The sequence below is a fragment of the Phascolarctos cinereus genome, unplaced genomic scaffold, assembly GCF_003287225.1.
Source record: "Phascolarctos cinereus isolate Bilbo 61053 unplaced genomic scaffold, phaCin_HiC Scaffold_7;HRSCAF=346, whole genome shotgun sequence".
NCBI classification, from domain to species: domain Eukaryota; kingdom Metazoa; phylum Chordata; class Mammalia; order Diprotodontia; family Phascolarctidae; genus Phascolarctos; species Phascolarctos cinereus.
Window position 1 is genome coordinate 12,813,667 of NW_027556180.1, and position 23,264 is coordinate 12,836,930.

Below are 23,264 nucleotides of genomic sequence, written 5' to 3' on the forward strand. Positions count from 1 at the left end.
GCAAATGTTCAATGGCCCTCCAGAGTGAAATGAATTGGAAAAAAATTGCACAGGCCAAGCAGATCACCTAGCCGCCATGGTAAAAGTTAAGAAAATAATTCATGTGCCATGTGTTACTTTGATTCAAATCTCTCTTCCCCCCAAATATTAAAATTTATATATTGAAGAAGTGGCATCTGCCATTTCTTTGGGTTGAGAACATGTTAAACTAAATTTTAAACCAAGTTTTATGAGAAAAACAATAAAGAGAAAGTAGAGACTTGTGTGGAGGGAAGGTCTTCAGTAGTCTTACGAGGATAGAACAGAAACACATGGAGGAAAATGTCTGCTAAGAGATTTATGTGTAAATATGCTAAGAGGGGGCATTAGCCTTCTTACGACATCCAGCATGCAACACACGAATAGCCTCTGAACTACAAACTTCATATTATCACTGTGAGTGATCTCCACTATTAAGAGACACTTCAGCTACATCTCTTGGAACCTCATTTGTCAAGTGTATTGAAGTTAGCAGAGTAAGAGCAATTGCAGAAAGTGTTGCATCCTGCATGTGGATGAGTAAGGATTGATTTAATAGCTGCAAATTGTAAAACTACTCAAACCAAGTGATTTTCTGTCATTTTTTAAAAATTCATTAGTAGAGAGGTTGGTGTTCTCATGTGGAACTCTTGCTAATAGCTTGAGCTGTCCAAAAGTGGGATGGAGCTCCTCGGGGCTAGCAAGGTCCCTGTCCCTCCAGGGCTTTCCCCTGACTTTGGATATTTTTGGAGGCTGATGCCGAAGGGATTCGTCTGGATTGGTAACCTCCAAGGTCCTTCCAACACTGCTGTTCTCTGATTCTGTGATAGAGCGATAAATGACATTCTACAAAAACAAACAAAAATCCAGGTGCAAACGCAGAGGGGGCAGAGAGCTCTGGAAGGAGTAAAATAACCCATGAAGAGGTATGTTGTCCCCTTGATTGAGCCTTTGCACCGGAGTGTTGGGCTGTTCCTCCTAACTAACTCTTTGCCACAATCGATTCATCAACAGGCGTTTATTAAACTCCTGCCCTGTGCCAGGCACCCTGCTAGATGAGGGGATTGGAAATACAAAGAGCTGACAAGCAATTGGGGAAGATAAGTGTTCATATATACATATACACAAATACGTGCTTATGTATTTTAAATAACTGGCTAGCCTTACGACTCTAGGCAAATTGCTTAACCTTTGTAGGCTTCAGTTTTCTCATCCACAAAATGAAAGCATCTGTCCAGAAGATACCAGAGGTTGATGAGTTCTAACAGCCTCTGATCATTTCTCCCAACAAGATTTCATCATGTAAACCCACGTCCAAACAGTCAATTTTCTTCCTCTGTCAGAATATGCTTCTCTATGTATAGTACCTATGATGGTAAGGTCCAGTGACTTCTAATTGAAAGAGTCTAGTTAACTCTGCCTCAGAGATGCCTCAGAGAGTAGGCAAAGTCTCAGAAGAGGGTGTCAATCAGGCATCTGTCTCTCTGACTTTGTTAAAATCATTGGTCGCTCCCTTCAGTTTTCTCTGTGCCTGAAACCTCAACATGCAAAGATGGTAGAGTGATGATTATACCCAGTGTTAGTGAAATCACATGCTTCCATCCCTTACTGTTAAATCAGGAATGCTGACCACCCTTTGTTCTAGGCTGTCTCTGCACAACACCCACATACATACAGGAGATATTTGTGTGGCATTTCCCTTTGTGCAGACAAAACATCTGGTTTGCTAACTCGACCATGTCCAAATATAGACAGACAGAAAAAGCCTCTCAGAACCAGTCTCAGGTGGAGCTGCAATGAGGTCTCGTTGGGGTCTCCTGGTCCCCTTGCTTTTCTCCATTGTATATGGGCAGCTTCCGTGTGGGAAAGAACTGCAGAAGCACTAGGGTTCCTTCCGGGCAGGAGTTACTGCCCTTCTTCCCCCAGAGCCAGCTTCCTCACATCCCTTACTGAACTTATGAATAGCTAACAATCTACTGTATTCCATAGATATCATCAAGCCTGTACTAGAGGAAGCACACATTGACCGCCCAGTCTGCTTGACCCCAAATCCAAGGAAAATGGGGACAAGTGGATTGGATGCATTTCTCAGGAGAATTTGTAGAAAGGTGTACACAACTCAGGTGTATGATCATGAAATATACATGTCCTTCCTCAGCTGGTCATGATTCACACTTCACCAAGCATCGCATAACCCTCGTTGCAGCCCATAGCTTATTTAGCCCATTGTGAGTTCTATCAGATTTAAAGCTGAAAGGGACGGCCCCCAGGCTAAGCCCCTTGAAATGCAGGTGGTGAGGACTGCCAAAGTACCAGGACTCCCTGCCAACATTCAGCTGGGTCTTCTCTCTGCGGGGCTTATGCCATCGGGAAGCGTTACCATGTACACTATACATCCCCAAATAAATCCGTCAAGGCCAGCGATTGTGTTCTTCTGGCAAATGTACCAGAGGAAATCCTACATCAATTGAGCACAATTGCTTCTGATTCTCCAGGGTGGGAAGCCCGAAATAAAAGTGTTATCCTGTTAGAACATTTTAACATGGACATGAACAAAATCACTTCTCCACGTGTAGCTGTGGGAAACATGAAAAAAGCTGAAGTTACAGGATTTTGTTTTCTTCCACTGTTTTTTTCTCTCCTCCCCTTTTTTCCCTTCTCACTCACCCTCTTTCATTTTTTTCTCTCCTTCACACTATTTCTCTAGGAGAGTTATTCGTTGGCCCAACAGTTGGAAACAATGACTATCAAAATGTTGATTTAAGGCTGTCCTTATTCCCACATTTCTCAGTTTGCCTTCCGTGGGATGACCCTTTGTTCATGCGAACGTGCGATTTATACCTTGACTCCTTTTTGATTTCAGGCTGCTTTTGTTTCTCCCTCTAATTATCATGTGTTCTCATGACTCCCAGGCTCATTACTGGATCCGTGATGAGCCCAGTCAAGACCATGAAACTATGAAGTTGTATAATGTCATTAGTCGACTTAGAGTTGAAAGAGTCCTTAGTTATCAAGGAGTCCCATTTCATCAGTTTGTTAGAGATGAGGAAATTGCAGTGCCGGGAGAGAAAGAGACTTGCCCAGGGGTAATGGGTGACAAAGTCGGAATTTGAACCCAGGTCAGTTACGTGGCTAGGGGACACAGTGGATAGAGCTGTGGGCCTGAAGTCAAGAAGTTCTTGTTCAGTTGTTTCAGACACACCCTATTTGGGGTTTTCTTGGCAAAGACACTAAAGTGCTTTGCTATTTCCTTCTCGGGCTCATTTTACAGTTGAGAAAACTGTGGTAAACAGGGTTAAGTGACTTGCCCAGGGTCACACAACTAGGAAGTGCCTGAGGCCAGATTTGAGCTCTGGTCTTCCTGACTCCAGGCACAGAGCTCTATCCCCTGTACCAGCTAGCTGCCCTGGAGTCAAGAAGACCTGAGTTCAAATCTAGACTTAAACATTTACTAGCTGTGTGACTGTGGGCAAGTCATTTAACCTGTTTGCCTCAGTTTCCTCATCTGTAAATGCAGATAATAATAGCGCCTATTGAGATAATGCCCATACTAGGTGCAATACATATATATGTGTACATATATGTGATATGTGTGTGCATATATGCATATGTACATACATATATATACATATATACGTGTGTGTATATATATATATACATATATATATATACGTGTGTGTGTATATATATATATATATATATACATATATATATATATATATAAAAGCAACTATTATTATTACCAAGTAGTAGAGCTGGGATTTTGAACCAATGTCATCCGACTCTAAAACCATATGCTCTTTCCATCAGAATAGTAATGAATATATTTTTAAAAAATTATTTTGCACTAATCTGTCAAAAAATAAAATACACTTAAGCTTCCCCCACTACATTTTTTCTTCCAAATCCCTTATGATTCCAATAAGAATTTCAAAAAGGATAAGAATTCAGAGGGATTCTTACAGAGCTGTCAGCTGTAATATACAGCCTGTAGGGTCCTTTACAGCTCAGAAATCCTACATCATTAAAGATTTCTATGATTCTTGAATACTTAAGCCAGCCTCCTATTTCCTTCTTCAACAGTGTCATTGTCTGCACTAGCAAGTAGTGAAATCACTTCTTTCCATGCATGAGCCTAACTGGAGGCTTGAGTCTGGGGTCGTAGGATACTCTCCTTGCTGGCGGAAGGAGCTGTGACTTATTGCTCTGTCTGTGTTACGTGATTATTCTTTAACTCTGACTGTGTCTTCTTCTCACCCTTACCCTACACCTCTGTTAATTAGGAGCAGGTACCAAAGGTCTCCAGTGCTACTTTCTAAATTGTTTTCCGGTTTTAAAACTTTATAATGCTTGTATTTTGAATTTCTATTTTCTTTTCCCCCCTCAAAGGGGGAAAGGGGCAAATGGGAGCTATCGTTTCTATTTTAATGAAAGAGAAATGGGTGGGTTCAAATTTTGCCTCCTCTAAGTAGAAAATACAGTGAGTTATGAGAGAGGAGCTTCCAGTGTCCATCCCCATATTTTCCCTCATTCAATGAAATATCACAGCCACACCCAAGGCAGTGTGGCTTCCTCCTCCTTAGGAAATGCTGTTGCCATTGGACTCCCTCCTGCCGTTCTCAGGAATATTAGCTGTTAACTTTCTACATGGTTTTCCAAGAAAATGTGGTGACTTATACCATGGCTCCTTTCATCAGTGTCTCTCTTGCTCCACCATCACTTTTATTAAATGCTACAGTGGGAGAAGAGATTCCTTGTCATCCACAGTTTGGTTCAATGGGTGTGAAATGCTATGTTAATAACTACAGATCCTTGTTGTTTCTATGCGAAAAGAGTGTATTTTACTTTGTTTTAAAGTCCAGGCTTGGAGTGATGACAGCTTATGTCCTCTTCATCACTGCTGACTAACTGTGTAGGGCCAAGTCATCATTTTAACCCACTAAAACTTGAAGCAAAGCACTGTCAGAAGAAACACAAGGCAATGACTACAAGTCTGCTGGCTATTTGGTGAATAATTCCAGTGTTTACTTACTGGATGATAGGATGGGAAAGACCTTTGAGGTCGGCTAGTCTCACCCTCTCCTATTACAGGGGAAGGAAGTAGGGCACAGATGGGTTAAATGTCTAAAGTCACACAGGTAGTAAGTAGCAGAGTCAGGATTTGAACTCAGGGCCTCTTTCCACTACATCATACTGCATTCCAACAGCATTTGAAAAGAAGCAGCAGAGAATAGTTAAGCGTGATACTTTGAGTCTGAAAACCTGGTTATAAACCCCAAATTTGCCTGGGTGGCTTAACTTCCCTGGTGCGCCATCATCTCATCTGTAAAATGAAGGGGCTGATTGTATGGCTGTTGATGCAATGGGAAAGGAGGTGGGAGGGGAAGAGTTAGATTTGGGGTAGGGATCTTCTTTGGAGAAACCCAAGGTGGAAGGCTTCTTTTTCCCCCATGAGAAGGGCCAAAGTTTCAAGATGAAAATGAGTTTCTATGGTAATTTCCTTAACCAGTTCAATGAACATTTATCGAAGATGTGCTTTCTTCAAGGGTGATTGGAATTTAATTGGGGGGGGATTTAAAAGTGAACAAGACACAATCGTGTCAAGGGGAGGTGGATGAGGATGGCACAAGACAGAAATAACCACAAAACAAAGGAGATACTGGTAAGCCCCTGAAGAGGAGTATGAAGGGCAGGAGGAAGGGGGAGGGGGGCCTAGAAGCATGAGCTGAACTCCACCAGGTGGAGAAGATCGCGGGAGGGCGAAACTCTGGGCATCTCAGAATCTGCTTCTCATCGTCACTTGCTGTTGGACTGCAAATTGGTCACTTAACCTGTCGGAGCCTCAGTTTCTTTACTTGAAAACTGGGGTTAGCAATATTCACAGGACTTGCTTTTCAGGGTTGTGAGGTGCAAACAAAATAATGTGTGTGTACGCATATGTACACATAGACTTTTGTTACATTATTATTATTATTATCAGTGGTGTCAAGATGAAGGGCTGGCCTTAAAGGACTTGGGTTCAAGTCCTTCCTCTGACACACTGGCTTTGTGGTCATAGTCAAATCACTGGCTCTCTCTAAAATCTAAGTTACAGAAAAGGTGCCTATCTCCAATGGTTGAGGGAGTTACTTGCTGGAAACTATTATCAATGAAATCTCAGTCCAGAGCTAACCTTCTTCTCCTCCTCCTCTTCCTCCTCCTCCCCACTGAGCAGTTTTCCAGTCAGAAGCAGCTCAAGGAACAAAAATATGAAGGTAGATGCCCCTGAAGGAACAATGAACACAGTATGGCACAAAGAGCATTAAGAGCTGGATGGGATGTGAGAGGTCATTTATTCTAACCCTCTCATTTAACAGATGAGGAAGGAGAGGCTCAGAGACAGAGTTTTTTGTCCAAGGGTCACACAGTAAGTAGCAAAGTCAGGAACTGAGTCTAGACTCTTGTCCTTGTTCTCTGTCCATTCAACTAAGCTGACAGTTTGATTGGAGAGAAAGGGTGGATGGTGTGAAATGAGGTTAGGGCCACGTAACAGATGGCTTTGAATCCCAGACTAAAGAGTTTAGACCTTTTCCAATTGCCAGTGATGACCCATTGACTATTTCAGAGTAAAAACACGAGATTCAAAGCTATGTTATAGAACGATCAATTTGGAAATGTTGTACAGAATGGATTATTGGAGAGAGAGAGACAGAGAGAGAGAGAGAGACAGAGACAGAGACAGAGACAGAGACAAAGACAGAGAGAGACAGAGAGAAACTAAAGAGGAAGGGATCCCAGTTAAGAGGTTAACGCAATAATCCAGCTGAGGGTGAATGGGTATCTGAATTAAGTAGAGTTAGGTCTGTATAGGACCTTTGAGATCATCTAATGGAACCCACCTCCCATTTTACAGATTAGTAAGTCAAGGTCTAGGGAAATAGAGGAAATAGAAATAAAAAATTTCTAGATAAATAGAAATAGAAAATAGAAAAAAAAAAAGAAATAGAGCAAACACTATGATTCACAGCGAAGTCCTCCACCTTCAGATCTGGCACCTTTCCCACTGCACTCCACTGGCTTCTGTGATGGTGGGAATGGAAAGGTAGGGGTGGATGTGATGGGTGGACAAGACAAATGATCAAATATTGAGAGTGAGAGGAGGAGACAAATATACCTTTGAGATTTCTAGCCAAGTGCTTGGAGAATGCTGGTGCCATTAATAGAAACAAGGCCATCAGGGGAAGCAGGTACAGGGGCTGAAGTTGAAGTCCAGTTTTGAAAAAGCTGAGCTTAAGGTTCTGGTAGAACATCAGGAGAGATTTATCTAGGAGGGGGTTGAGTCTGGTGTGGAGGAGAGTCAGGGGTAGAGAAAGATTTGGAAATCAGCTATGAAGGGGTAATATTATTCAAGCCATGGATGCAAACGAGATCACCAAGGGAAACATTAAAGGGAAAGAAGAGGGGAGAATGACGAAGGACAGAGATTTGGAGAATGCCTCCATTTAGATTATAGGAAAAATATAATCCAGCAAAAGAGATGGAGAAAAAGTGGTTATAGGGGTAGAAGGAGAAGTAATAGATTGTAGTACTAGAAAAGACAGGGGAGAATGGAATTCCACAAAGGAATGACTGGTTAACAGTGTCCAGTGTATAGAAATTCAGAGACAATGAGGACGGAGTTGAAAATCATTGGGTTTGGACATTAGAAGGTCCTTGATAAATGACCTTGGAAAATGGATTCAGCAAAATGGTGGAAACATAAGTCAACTTGCAAGGGGTGAAGAGAAAGTAGCAAGTACAGACTATTACTCTTCTGAGATGTTAAATAGCTGAAAGGGAGAAGCAAGACTCTTGAGATGGTAGCAGAAGTCAAGGAAAGATATGTGAATGTGTGCATATATGTATATGTACATATATACACACACGTATATGCATACACATAGACAATATACATGTTACACATATATGTGTACATAAACATAAGTAGAGACAGAAGTAGATGTATAACGATATATGAGATATATAAATACATAAAGATACTTGTATATCTGTATGTATGACCCATGGAAAATGTGTGATTTCTCCAAAGTTTCACAGGTAGTAATAGAGCCAAAAGTTAAACCTAGGGTATGTTGGCAAATGTTTAACAACTGGCTTTCCAGTATTATACTTTTTTAAAGTGTAACCTGCCTCATCAGCATTTTCCCCATCACTTTCCCAAGTCTAAACAACCAACAAAACGATAAAGTCCTGATTTATAGCATTTGCTGATTTCTGAGGTCCAAATGCTTGTGTTGAAAATTTCACAATCAGCTCCCGAGAGCCTGTATGAGCTGGCTCCATCCAGTTCAACACTGCCCCATTTGACTCCCTATCTCCTGACCCTCATCATATGCTCTTTCTGACTTGACCTTTCGTTTCCTGCCTCTAAAAAGGAAAATGCCTCCCTTAATAGCTTACTATAAACAACCATGGACACCCTAACATGGTGCCTTGCACGTAAAGGAAAGTGCTTCATTAGGGGAGCTCCGTCTTTTAGTCTCCAATGATATTCTGAAACTGGGTGTCCCTGTAGGGACCACAAAGGCCAACAAGCTTCTTCTCCTTGACTTGTGTCAACAAACTAAGGAGAATGAAGCAACCTTGCAGTGGGGACTGTGCGGAGATTCACCCAAAGCTTCGCCTGTACTTGCAAAAAAATTAAATTTATTTTTTCAGTTTACAAGCTTTCATTTTCTCTTCCTTCTGCAACCCCTGTAATGGATCTACATGAGCAAAACAAATCCCCACATTGACCACGTCTCGCTCAGCATATTGAGTCTGCCACCTCTCAGTCCGAAGGCAGGTGCCATGTTTCATTGTCAGTCCTCTGAAATACGTGTACCTACATTAAGGTTCTGTAAGCAATCCTTACACCCATGCAGATAATGGAAATACCTGTGCCACTCAAAGTCATCAAGAGTAGCTTTGGCCAAAAATTTCATTGTCCCCAGTCACTACTCTGGGCTCACCCTGGCACTGAGGCTCCCCATCTCTGGGCTCTTGTTTGGAGGTTAGACAATCCGTCTTTGGACATGCATCCTAAGGCTCTTTTTGCATGGTAGGGCCTGGCAAGACTTGTGTTCCTTTGGCGGAGTCAATGTTACATCCCATTCCAGAGGACTATCTAAGAGGATTGCAAGCTCTACCAAGGTGGCACCCAGATTCAGCTCCACGTCACGGTCTCAGAGGGCACACCTCACATGGAGTTCAGCACACCTGACCATCAGGCCCACCTGAGCTCATGCTCAATCTGAGTCTGAGACAAAGGCAAAAGTGCAGGGGAGGTCAGGAGACAGTGAAAGTTTTCATGTAAATGAGCAGCTTGGTCCTCACCCCTTGACTGTTTCCATGGAGAGAAACTTCTGTTTTTTTTCCATATGACTGGGACTAGAGAAGCTTCTGAGATCAAAAGGTCCTGGGGGAGCAAGACAGCCCATAGCTATGGGATGCTTGAAGCTCCCACCATGGCTGCTGAGGGTCTGTAACTACAGCCAGAGCTGAATTCCCCAGTGGGGGAGTTGTAATAGATCCTGGAGGTTTGTGGTAGCCATGATGCAGAGCCAGAGTGGAGATGGGGTCAAGGTGTGCAGGTTGCATGTCTGAAAGATAAGGCTGTAGAAATAAGGGCAGAAAGACCTGGGTTTAAACCCCACGTCAAGCATTTACTAACTGTGAGGTCCTGGGTAAATCTCTAACCTCTCTGTGACTCAGTATCCTCATCTGTAAAAGTACAGGACTAGACTCAAAATTTGAAGTATCTTCAAGCCCTACACCTACGATCCCAGCTCTCTCTCTCTGTCTCTGTCTCTCTCTCTCCATCTCTGTCTCTCTGTGTTCTGTCTCTCTGCCTGTTTGTCTCTCTCTCTGTCTCTCTGTCTCTCTGTCTATTTCTCTCCAAAATTTTTTGAACTAAGGAATTTCCTATAGCTGAATAGAAACTCAAACAAAAATACAGCAGTAAAAGCCCCAACCTTGGGAGTTCCCATCAGACTTTAACAACTCCTTGAGAAGCAAATGCTTTGCATCTGCTTCCCTGGCTTGAGGAGGGATGGAGACCAAGGAATTGGGTGAGAGGCCATGAACTGGTCAGTTCCAACAGCTGATACAAGATGCTTCTGTGCCTGCAGAAGACCTGTAAGGCCTGCTCTTTCCTCCATCTGCATTTGCCCCCAGCCTCCTTGTTGTTAAGCAGCTATTGTCCACTTTTTAAGTCTGAGGCCTAAGCCTTCAGGGTACTGCTTCAGAGGAGCCTCTTCCACAAAGCTTTGAGTGTGGAGAGAATCTTCTTTGTCAGTGGTAAGCTGTCCTCCTCACCCTCATCTTCCTCTCAGCCATCTTGTTTCTTAAGTTCCCTGAATTCCTTCGCTGGCATGAAAAGTAGCCACCATCTCCAGCTGGCATGCAAAATCCCAATGCTCACACATCAGACATCTCTCTGCCTCATTTGGGGTTTCCTGTAGGGCTGCTACGCCCATGGTCACCATCCAAATGTTAGCTGTGTTGTCTGTTCCCAGGGTATGGTTCAGCAAAGTCATTGGTAGGGACCAGGTTCCAAATATGCCATCTGGCCATAGGTGGTAAAGATCTCTTGGCCTCTGGGAATTGGCTGGGTAGCTACCATTCTTAGATAATTCTGGAGAGTATTCCAGATTGGCATTGGGGTTGGCCATATGGTTCAGGATATTAGTAGGTTCCTTCCCATCCTTTTCTTCTTCAAGTGGCTCCTAAAAACTGCAGGCTATGACGATCACCCCAAGTTAGCCGTAGAGCTCCAGAGACTCGGGTTGGGGGTGGAGATGGCAGAAGATCTCTGGATGGTCTCCCAAGAAGGACAGGACAATGGCACCATATTTGTGGCTAATAGTGGCCAGGTCGCTTTCCACAGCTTCAGGAAGACCCATGCCTTGTGTATAAGTAAATACATAACACTAGTACCCCTCTCTCTCTCTGTGTTTCTCTGTCTCTGTAATCATATGATCCTATTCACGGAAGACAGACTGATAGCAGAAGATCAGACAAGAGCAAGACTGAATGGGATTGTAACTGCCATGAAATCCAAGGAGCTTAGAAACTGAGGTATCCCCTTCACTTTTTTCTTCTTTTCTCAGGCTGCTTGTTGAGTCAGTCTTGACAAGTTCCAAACATGTAATTCCTTCCCTTAATCCTTTTCCCAATGTCCCAGGCGCTCCAGAAGGATTATGGGAGGAGATGATCAGAGACATATTTTCTTGACAGTTTTGTTATGAGTCTGGCTCTTTTATAGTTACTTCATGGGGTTTTAATTAATCTTGTCAGTGTTAAACAAAAAACTCCTTCGTCTAATCCTTAATAAAGGCAGCTGGGTGGCACAGTGGCTAAAGTCAGGAAGACTCATCAGACACAGACTAGCCATGTGATCCTGAGCAAGTCACTTCACCTTGTTTGCCTCAGTTTCCACATCTGTAAAATGAGTTGGGGAAAGAAATGGCAAACACTCCAACATCTTTGCCAAGAAAACCTCCGATGGGGCCACAAAGAGCTGGGCACAACTGAAATCACGGAACAGCAACAACAAGGCTTATTAATAAATCTGATCAGTGGAAAAAAGATTGCCCAAATGTTGGGTGGGAATGGAACCACAGATAGAGTCAAATTAAAATTCCCTCCGATCCTAAATTCAGAGCTGGAAGGGACCTCCCTGGCCGCTTCTCCAACCTTCTCATTTTACAGAGCAGGAAATTTAAACCCAGAGAGGCAGGCATTACCCAAACTCACACCAGCAATAAGTGGCTGGGTGCAGATTTGAACCCATCTCCCATGACTTCAAGTTAGCATTTTTTCTATTGTACCATAATTTTTCTACTGTGGAATGGTCTCAATCTCCTTTTTTTTTTTTTAATATTCCTAGATCAATAGTAAAGCCAAAGTATGCCCATGGTATAATCCCTGATGATATTACATGGTTGGTGGCTTGAAGTGAACTTCTATTGGTGGCCAGTTTATATTGCACACCACCCCACTGCTTAATTTGTTAAGGATCAGCCTGCTTTTCAATAGGTTGTGAAAGTAGAGAACCAAGTTGAATGTGGGCAGCACCTCAAAGGAAATAGCCAATCCGCACCCAGGCAGCACCACCAGACCACAGCCTGGGAACATATTAATGACACCGATAATTAAATATCAATAATAATATTATCATAAATGTCATTAATGTGTAACTTATAAAAATTGAAACACATTTGGCAGACATTCCTTTATTTGAGTGACGCTGATCCCCTACTATTCCTGGTACACGGGGCTTCATCTCCCATCTCTGCTCATTTTCATTGACTGTCTCCCATGCCTGGAATTCTCTTCCTCCTCATTTCCACCTCTTGGCTTCCTACAGTTCTCAGATGAAATCCTACCTTCTGCAAGAAGCCACGTGCAGGCATGCTTTATCCCAGTGCCTGCCCTTTGAGATTAGCTCCAATTTACCCTGTATGGATTCTGTATGAACATAGTTGTTTGCATGTTGCCTCTTCCCTCTTCTCTCCTGCAATAAAAACAGGAGTTCCTTCAGGGCTGGGGTTGTGTTGTTACCTTTCTTTGTATCCCCAACACTTGGCTCAGTTCCTGGCACCCAGCAGGGGCTGAATAAAATGCTCCTTGATTGAACTTCACAACAGCTATGTGAGAATTGTCTCAGTTTTAAAGGTGAGAAAATTATGGCTTAGCTAGAGCTAGTAAATTTCAGGGACTGAATTTTCTCCCAAGGTTGCCTGATTTCAAGTCTGTCATTCTTTCTACCCGGCCATCCTGAAATTTAAATGAACTGGACATTGAAATCTGACTTCACCTAGACCAAGTCAGATTTGATAACTCCTTATATTGAAATCAATGTAGTGTGGATGTGAATGTTGTCTAAGCAGAGGTTCTGACAGAGGACAGACCTTTATCAGAATCTGTGAACAGAACAGTGCTAAGTTGTAAGTGGGTGCCTCCCTTTTAAAAGTTCATTCTTGGCACTGTTTTTATTAGGGGAAAAGTAAGCTCTTTGGGTTGTTCCTTGGAAAAAAGCAAAAAAATCTTCCATTTCTGGAAAGTAGTTGTGGTGTTTGGAAAGGTTTATACTTAAGGGAATGAAAGGCTGTGTAGGACCAAGAGTTCTTGGGGCTGTGTGTGGTTTTTTTTTTTTTTGGATGATTTGATTTATTTGAAAGGTCGCTTTTTTTTTTCTGCTCTCAGATTAGATACTGAGAAGGGCTCAGAAATGGACCAAGTCTCCTATTTCCTTTTGGTGCAGAGACCGTGAACCAGGAGACCTTGCTTCTGAAGCAGAGATAATGAATCCCCCAGACAGATGCTCCCACTGCTGGAATTCTGAAACCCTCTCCTCCCAACAGCCCAGTGAAATAGACAGGTTCCAAGTATTAATGAAGGGGCTGACCCAGGGCCACAAAGAACCCATAATTTCTCAGACTTTTCAGCTCCAGCTCAAAGGCTGATCTTTTTTTTTTTTTTTGAAAGTGAGTGGGCAGGTTTAATGGCAGCTAGGTGGGTAGTGGATAGAGCACTGAGTTTGGAACCAGGAAGACTCATCTTCATGAATTCAAATCCAACCTCAAATACTTACTAGTTGTGTGACCTTGGGCAAGTCACTTAACCCTGTTTGCCTCACTTTCCTCATCTGTAAAATCAACTGGAGTAGGAAATGGCAAATCACTCTAGTATCTTTGCCAAGAAAACCACAAATGGGGTCCTGATGAGTCAGACACAACTGAACAATAAAAAAGAGCAGATTTGAAGTGACCTAGATTAAGTCAGCCAAACAATTCCAAATAACTGTTTTTCCTCACTGAGTATTTGTAAACTCTGCCTTACAATTGAAGCATTTTCCCCAAAACACTGGTCTGTATTTGCAGACCATTCAATAGTCTTCGAATCAGTAAAATGAAGTGAATGTGCTATACTCTAGAATAACTACTCATTAAATTTCAGAATTACTCAAAGGTAAATTTAACACTTTAAGGCTATGCTTTGGAGATCATGATAATGTAAAAGAAAGCAACATTCAAAGAAGAGACACCAAGATTGGAACCAATCGTTGTCAAGACCAAACCTAATGCGTGAGGACTGATAGAGAAGCCTCCTTCCCTCCTTTTGGTAAGGAAGTAGTGAGCCATGGGTATGGAATGGAGCATACATTATCAGACACAGTCAACGTGCTGATTTATGTTGTTTAATTTCTCTGTTAGGAAAGAATCTATGGTGGCTGTGCTATTTGGAAGTAACAGAGATACAAAAAAGCATCAGTAATTATTTTTAAAGACTATACGTCGATCTAGGTGCCAGAACCTACTGTGTTTAGGTGGGTGCTGGGAATACAAAGACAAAAGTCTTTATAGTTCCAGCCACTAAAGAGCTTACCTTCTTTCTGTCCGCTGAGACTATAGGCACCCATACAATTAAATATATAATAAAAAGTATATGGGTGGTAATTTCAGTATCAGAGCTGGGAAGGATCAGGGAAAGAATGGGCAGCTGTGTGCATCAGGAAAGGCTTCAGTACCTGCTGGTGCTTGAAGTGACCTTTGAAGGAAGCTAGTGACTTTAAGATGTGGAAGGGAGGAGGGAGTTCATTCCAGGTAGAGGGCACAGCCAAAGCAAACTCATAAAGACAAGAAAGGGAATTTCTTAAGGGTAGAACAAGAAGGATGATTTGTGGACCATAAAGCATGTGATAAAGAGTAATATTTATATGGTCTGGAAAGATCACCTAGATTCTGGTTGTTAAAATTCTCAAATGCCAAAAGAAGCAATTTGGTTTTATCCTAGAGACATCGGAAAGCTGATATTGTTAATCTGTTGGAACCTGCCCTCACAAATGATCAACTTTGTAGGATGGCAGCAAAAATAGGAAACCAGGTGGAGCAGAGGGAGAAGGAACTTCAAAGAAAATTGATGAGAGTCACCTGGGTAAATTAAACTCAGTGTGTCAAGCTCTAGGAGCAACTATAGGCTTGGCATAGAGACAAAAGTTCTTCATAAGCAGAGCTATTGTGAAAAGTGGTCCCTGACTCAGGTCTTCAACAAAGGCTCTCACCAGGGATGGTGTAGAGGGGGGATTCTTGATGGCCCCTGAGGTTCCTTCCTCTGCTCCCAGCCGGTCCAGCTGAGGTCCACAGCTCTGAGATTCCATGATTCTTTCCTTTAACGTGTGTGGCAGCGGTTACATCTGAATTTGGTATACAAAGTCCGAATCTAGGCCTTATAATTTTTGTTAGCTTATGTAAGCTATTGTGATTTATATGGCTTGTAAAACCCAACCAAAAACATACAAGGAGAGCCACTGGCAATGGCGGTAATTACTCTTCATGAGAGCTTAGGCCAAGATTCTAGTGGCAGACTGGGTTTAAAATGTGTCCAAGTGATGGCTCTTTGAGTCTTAAGTCTGTGGTCCAAATGAGAGAGAGAGAGAGGCAGACAGAGACACAGAGAGACAGAGATAGACAGAGAGATAGAGACAGACCCAGAGAGACACAGAGAGAGACAGACAGAGACACAGAGATACAGAGACAGAGACACAGTGAGAGATAGAGAGACAGAGAGATACAGACCCAGAGAGAGACAGAGAGAGAGAGAGAGAGAGAGAGAGAGAGAGAGAGAGAGAGAGAGAGAGAGAGGATCTAACCTCAGAAACATAGAGAAGGAAATGTCTGTTTCTCACATCTATTGCACCCCTTTCCTTCCACATTTAAAAGTAAGCCTGTTACAAGAAGACAAGATGAGTCCTCGGAGAACAGCGTACAGAGTTGGCTGGGCCATCATTGGCAGTTAAGCTGCCTTGGTTTGCTGGCTCAAACAACTCTGGCGGCTAGAGGCAGCAAAGGGGGAGGGTGCTTCCCTTGTTTCTGAAGCTTTTCCTCCCCCAGGCCTCCCCAGAAATGGTTGTTCAGCTTCAGTGTTACAAGCTTGGGGAGTGTGTGGGAGTGGGGGACCTTAGCCTACTCCCCTCTCCCTGCTAACAGCTGCCTACAGAAAGAACTTTGGAGGGATGAAGGATAATCTCCCTGGAGTGCGGCCTAATCACCGTAGTCTAATTAACAGGACTTGAAGCAACGGGAAAGGAAAGATGTTTTCGTATCTGCCTCCCAGACTCAGATCCAATGATACTCTCCTATAATTGAGAGCCATCCATCAGATGTGTGTAGTTTTTGTTATTGTTAGGATAGAAATAGGCATCATAAACATATAGAAGAGCAGACCAGCCAATGAAGGGTCAGTCCTAGGGGCACCTCATGCTCGGGCCCACATTGGCCAATCTACCCCTCTGTATCATTACTCCTCCTACCACCTTGCCACTGCCCATGCAGCAGTAGACTTCCTAAGCATCGGCATGGGTAGAACTGCATCCTCATTGGCCAAATCTTATCCTTCTACTTATAATGATAGAACATAAAATTGTGGATAGACTTTGGAATGGATAGGCTTTGGCATCAAGAAGATCTGGGTTCAAGTCCTACCTTGGTCACGTGGCCATGCCACTGAGCTCCCCAGTGCCCCAGGAAGCTCTGTTAAGGATATAAATTATGGTTCACAAGGAGTTTCCCACACCAGGACTTCCTTTCAGCAGTGAAGGAACAGGCAGATCTCAATAAAAACAGCAGGATTTACCCAGCGTGCAAGTCTGATCATGTCAGCTCCCTTGACCTCCTCACTCAATAAACTCAGTGGTCCCATGTCACCTCCAGGAGCAAATACAACACGCTCCCTTTGGTGTCCAAAGCCCTTCCTAACCTGCCCCCTCCTGGCTTTCCAGGCTTCTCAGAGCTTCCTCCTCACCGGTGCTCTCCACCCAGTGACTCTGCCTCTGGGCACTCTCTCTGGCTGTCTATGCTCCTCCTCCTTATCTCTGCCTCTGCTTCCCCGGCTTCTTTAAAGTCCCAACTCAAACCCCACCTTCTCTGGAAAGGCTCCCCAGACCCTCTGAATCGGAGTGCTTTCTCTCAGATAACATCTCCTATCTATCCTGCGCAAAGCTTGCTTTGTATAGGTTTGTCTGCACATTGTCTCTTCCACTAGATTACAAGCTCCTTGAGGGTAGGGCCTGTCACTTAGCACAGGGCCTGGCACATAGTAGGAGCTTAATAAATGTTTGTTGAATTGGATGATGATGTCATTGGTTTACTGCTAACGTTTATATTGGATTTTAAAACTTTCACATCACTTTATCTCTTATCCCTTCATGAAGCATTTAGTAAGCATCTACTGTATGCCACCTACTGTGCTAGGCTGAGATAACACAAAGAAAAACAGCCCCTGATTCTGAGGAGTATAGTTTACTTGAGGCGGGTGTGAGGGGAGAATTATCTCCATTTCATAGTTTGAGAAAGTGAGCCTAAGGAAAGCTAAGATCTTTCCCAGAGTTATCCCTCTGGGAAGTCAGTGGCAGAATTTGAACCCAGGCCTCCCTGATTCCAGGACCAGAATCTTTTTTAACCCATCAGAATCATCTGCCATTGTTTGCTATCCCAGTGTTGTCATCTGTGTGCTCCATGCTTCAACGCTCAAATTGAATTCAACATGGAGCAGTAAAGAAGAACATTAGCTCTGGATTCAGGGGACCTGCATTCAAATGTTGTCTCCAATGCTACCTGTGTGTCCTTGAGTAAGACCCTTATCTCCTTGAGCCCGAGGAGGGTTGGACTAGTTTCCCTTCCAGCTTTAGATGTATGAGCCCCTCCTAAGCCTCTGTTTCCTCATCTGTAAAATGGTGGGCTTGGGCCAGGGGGCCTCTGGGGTCTCTTCCAGCTCTGAGCCCTCTGTCACATCCCATTGCTTCCACTTACATTTTTGGAAATGCATTTTTTAGTTTACAGAAAATAAGTAAGTTTCATGCTGAAGTTGGCCTAGTCTTAAAACACATTCATTTCCATTTGGTCACCATGGTCTTTTCCAAGCCATTTGGCAAACTAAAGATGCGAGGGAACAGAGCCCACAACCTGGCCAAACTGTGGTGCATATGAATTGGGGTGGAGCCTCGCACCCTCTCGGCCCTCCCACGGTCATAGCCTGGGTCTCTGTGACGGCCTGTGCATGAGCTCCACTCAGAGCCAAGGGCACTGGGTGGCAGATGCAGCCGGGCCGAGAGATGGGATGGAGTGTTCAGTCTTCCTCAAAATGGACATTCAGCTCCTCCAGCCACGTCTTAGGGCAGGAAGGGACCTCAGGGATCATCTAGACCTATTCCTTCATTTTACAGAGGAGGAAAATGAGGCAAGGGATGGCCTTGTCCAAGGTGAGGAGTGGGCTGTGGAAGAAGTGACAGGCTTTCAGGATTACTGTGTCTGTGATTTCTTTGTATCTTGTCTCTGCACTCCCAAAGGTACTGGAGGAAATGTTGGAAACTAAAAATTTCCCTAGGAGCAAGTCATAGTTGAAGAATTTGGAAGATTGTTTGAATTTCAATTGGTTTAGAAGAGGTCTTACTGAGCTATAGAATTTACAAGTGTAATCCTGGGTGTTAAAAGCCATCCTAATTGTTGTGAAAATGTCAGGAATTGGAATTCTTCCCATTATGTTTCCCCCTAAATCCTCTCCCCTTCCTGCCTGCCCAAGTACACCATCCTCCCAGTCCCTCAGGCGCACAACCAGGGAGTCATCCTGGCCTTCTCACTATCTCTTACCGCACCCCCCCCATATCCATATCTGTTGCCAAGGCCTGTCCCTTTGGCCTTGTTAGCAAGCCCACCTATGCCCCCCCTCTCCTCTGACCCTGCCCCCACTTGTGCAGACCCTCAACCTCTGGCACCTGGATTATTGCAGCAGCTGCTGGTGGGTCTGCCTGCCTCCAGTCTCTCCCCACTCTAGTCCATTCTTCAGTCAGGGGCCAAAGGGATTTTCCTAAAATGTGGGTGTAACCATGTCATCTCCTACTGAATAAACTCCAGTGACTCCCTATTTCCTAGAGGATCAAATGCAAGATTCTCTGTCATTCAAAGCCCCCATAAACCCCCCCCCGCGCTCCAGTCATCTTTACTTCTCTTCCATCAGTGACCCCGGCCTCCTGGCTATTCCCCCAAGGAAGCCTCCATCTCTCAGCTCTGGGCATTTTCTCTGACTGCCCTCCAAGCCTGGAATGCTCTCCGACCTCCCTGGCTTGCTTTAAGTCCCAGCTAAAATCACATCACTTGCAGCAAGGCTGCGTTTAATAAATGATTATCGAATCATGGACAGCTGGTAAGAGTGCAAGGTGTCGAGCGACACGTCTTGGTAAATGAGGGCAAAGTGAAATGCTGAGACTGATTTGCAGCCTAACCCTGAGGCCAAGGCCTCATATCTAGAGCAAGAGACCTCCCCAGGGATGGATGGCCAATTCTGCTCCACACTCTCCTCTATCTGGGAGGCCCCTGAGCCAGCCCCTCTCCCATCTCCTACCTTCCCAATCCGCTCCGGGTTTTCCAGGGTTGTTTGGCCTGCTAGTGATGCAATAACTGACCATTGTATGCGAATCTTCCCCTTGAGAGGTGAAGGTCTTCTCATTTAGCTGATCCCCATTGTGTCCTGAGGTGGGCCCTGGAGTCCTCCCTCTACCAACCTTACAGCCTTGGTCATTTGTGAAATCCTGTTCATTCCCATGACATTCCCCAGTGTTGCAGGGCAGGACCATGGTGCTGGATTCTTAGTGAGAAACCAGGGAAATGAAATGCATGGATTATCCCTGGGCCCAGTACTTCGGGAGGCTGGAACAGGAACCTCGAGCTACCACCTGTTCTCTTTCCAGGACCACGGTGACCTTGGACAGTGCATTAAAAGCAAGTTTTCTATTTTAAAAGGCTTTACAGCCTCGTCTTTGCTGAGCCACACAATGGAATGGAATTGTAGCCGGGAATTGGCTGAATTTCTATATGCTATCTCCTTCAGTCTTGAAAGGTAAGACAAAGTGAAAAGAGCTGAAGAACGCCCCCCCGCCCCGACTCTTGGCTCCCATTTTGGGCTCCCTCTCCCCCTAACTTTCTCTGGGACTATCACTGGTCTCCTAAATTTCCCTAGTTTCGAGCGCCAACCGTATGCCATTGCACTGTAGGCCGGGGCTGCAGAGAAAGGTATAAGATGGTGCCTACCCTCCTGGTGTTCCCTTGCAGGTACAAACAAGCTACATATGGGATAAACTGGTGGTAATCAGTGGAGGGAAGGCAGAATGAAGGGGAATGAGGAAAGGCGTCCTGTAGAAGGTGAGCCTTTAGCTGAGATGGGGAAGAAGCTGGGGAACAAAAGGAAAGTAGCAAACAAGTGCTTTTTCAGCACTTAGTATGTGCGAAGATGCTGCAGTGATTTGCCATTTCCTTCTCCAGTTCATTTTACACATGAGGAAACTGAGGTAAATAGGATGAAGTGACTTGCCCAGGGTCACACAGCTAGTAAGTATCTGAGGCCAGATTTGAACTTGACAATGATTTATCTAACTTTCAGGCCAGAAGAACTTTCATTAAGAAGATTCGCCTGATGGAGTTAAGATTTTCAGGGTCAGCATATGTCAATTTTAAGTCCAAATCCCCTCTGTAATTCATTTCATTCCATTCTGTTCCACTTAACACACCAACTGCTTACAGCTGTCAACAGTAAGGGGATCCATTGAAAAAAAAATCAAAGGAAGGGGATCTATGCAAGTGCAGATTCTTGTCTCACCCAGGAAGACAGAGCCAGAAATGTTTTAGGAGGTCATGTTAATCACCTTGCAGGTAGAAGCCAAGGTGTTAGAAAAGGAACCAAGAGGAAAGAACAAACTAAAGCGAAAGAACAGGCACAAAGAAGGGAGAATTATTTTCGTTGTTTTAAAACCCATCCCTTTCAGTATGTCTGCTTTACAATTTAATTAAGCTTAATTTATTACATTTTTAAACCACAGAAATAGTCTTGTATTTGTCTTCTCATGTATAAATTTCTGGTCTGGGTTGCAACAAAGCTCAGAGGTTACACAGCTGTTTACAGCAGGTTACACAGAAAAATGGCTGAATGGAGGACCGAGTTTAACCCCACTCCCCATTAGACTGGGAAGTCCTCAAGAGCAGGGACTGGTTTTGGCTTTCGTATTCTCAGTGCTCTCCACAGTGCAATGATCAATAAACATTTATTAAGCACCTACTAGTACACAGTAAATGCTTGCTGACCAATGATAGAAGTTATCATGCTGTGCAGAATATCAGAGTTGGAAGGCACCTCAGATAGTCACCTAGTTGAAACTACATGTTGGGCACGTATCCTTATGGCATCCCCAGCAAATCAATGGCTGTCCATCAACAACAGGGACTCACTGCATCCTCAAGCAGAACTATGGGAAAGCTGTAAGATTTTTCTTTAAGTTGTGCTGCAATTGGGCTCTGCAGCTTCCAACCTTTGGTCCACTGGGGCAAAACCAAAGCAAAGCTAGTCCCTTGTTCACCCAGTATAAAAACCCATCAAATACTCAAGACAATAATGATGTCTCCTCCAAAGATATCTCTTTCCAGTTATTTCAGAGAAGTTTCCTAGCTATGGTACAGTTATCAGTATGCCATGGCCAGGGAGAGTAGCCTCCCTTTCTGCAGAGCTGATGGAAATTAGACCTCTTCCTCTGGCCCTCTCATACCTTTATGCATTGAAAAGACTGAATCTCAAAATCATCCACAAGATGGTGGAATCGTTGAACTAGCCTGATTGATTTCCACATTTGGGACATAAATACCAATCATCATTCCTAACTTCTCAGCTATAGTTTTACCAGAAGGCTCATCAGACTGAATCCTTAAAATTAGGGGGGGAAAAAAGTCGCATTGTCAAACTGAATGACTCAAAGCCACTCTCAGATCTTATATTAAATTGCTTTAAAATTCCAGTACTTTCTAGAGCTATCCTACATTAAAATCATATCATTAAAATTTCATAGCATTATTTGTCTTAAATACTGCACTGGAATATATTCTCTATAGAAAAGGGAATTTTAAATTTCATATAATTATAATTTTATGCTAAATTAATACAATTCATTATCTTCCTTATAGCTCCCTGAAGTCATGAAGTAATGATAATGGTTAATTTTATTCCTAAAAATCTTATTTAATATCTTATTTGGAAAATGTCACAAAATCTTGAATTCAGCAAATAATTAAGTATGTATTGTATGCAGAACACGGGAATTAAGAGCTGGGGTGGAGGATTGATTTAATTGTCTTTTCCCACTTGGAGCTCCAAGTCTTTTGAAAGAATGACCCCTTCACAAATGGCCATAATATGGTATATAAGATTGTGGAAGTACATTGGTATATTTGACATATGAGGGAAAAGGTTGGAAAAGGCTTGCCAAAGAAGAGAGGAATAGGAGAGAAGACAGAGAGAGAAAGGAGATAAATCTGAATGAAATAGAGGGATGCATGTAGAGGGATGGGAGGCAAGGCTGAAAAGATAAAATGAGGAAGGGACTTCTGAGGCAGAATGAGAGGTGTGCTCTCAGGTGTGCATTACCTGGTTTGGGAAGGACAAACACAAGTGCTTATTAAGGACCTACTTTGTGCCAGTCATTGTGCTAGGCACTTTATAAAAATTATCTCATTTGACCATCACAACAATCCTAGGAGGTAGATGTTATTATTATCCCCATTTTACAGTTGAGGGAACTGAGGCAGGCAGGTTAAGTGACTTTCCTAGGGTCCCACAGCTAGTAACTGTCTGTAGCTACAGATATTGAACCCGATGCACCACCTCACTGGACCGTATGCATTTTTTTGTAAGAGGGTGAACTTCCACACTGGGAGGGGGATAGAGATGGCAGATCTGTGGATAGTGAGGCCTTAATACAATTCCTTATTTTATACACAAAAGAAAACCAAAAGCACAGAAGGGGTCACGCATAGAGCTGTCTTGTTACCACTTTGTTTGGTTTAATTTGTATCTCCTCAGCAAACTACCTCAGAGAAATTCGTGGTATTATTTTTGCAGTGTAAAATGCTGATGTTCATTGATGGTTAAATTAACACCAAAAAGAGCTAAGAAGTGGGGGCCTAACTGGAGGGCCTTGAATTCCAGGTGAAGATGTTTGAACTTTTTGCACAAGGAACACGGAGTCTCTCAAGATTCTTGAGCCAAGGATGGGCTCATATGGGGTCAGTGTAGGAGATGATTTTGACAGCAGTGAGCTGGTAAAGACTGGGGGACAGGAGGGATCCTCTGCTTCCAGAGGTGCCCTTGGAAGGCTCAGTTGTCACCTCCCTAGGTAGTTGGACCGTTGC

At 43.5% G+C, this 23,264-nt stretch overlaps 1 pseudogene; it reads right to left on the reverse strand.

Annotated features, from left to right (window-relative positions):
- Positions 1-15,199, reverse strand: part of LOC110210211 (N-lysine methyltransferase SETD6-like) — an 84,647-nt pseudogene extending 69,448 nt beyond the window's left edge.
- Positions 15,200-23,264: the final 8,065 nt, after the last annotated feature.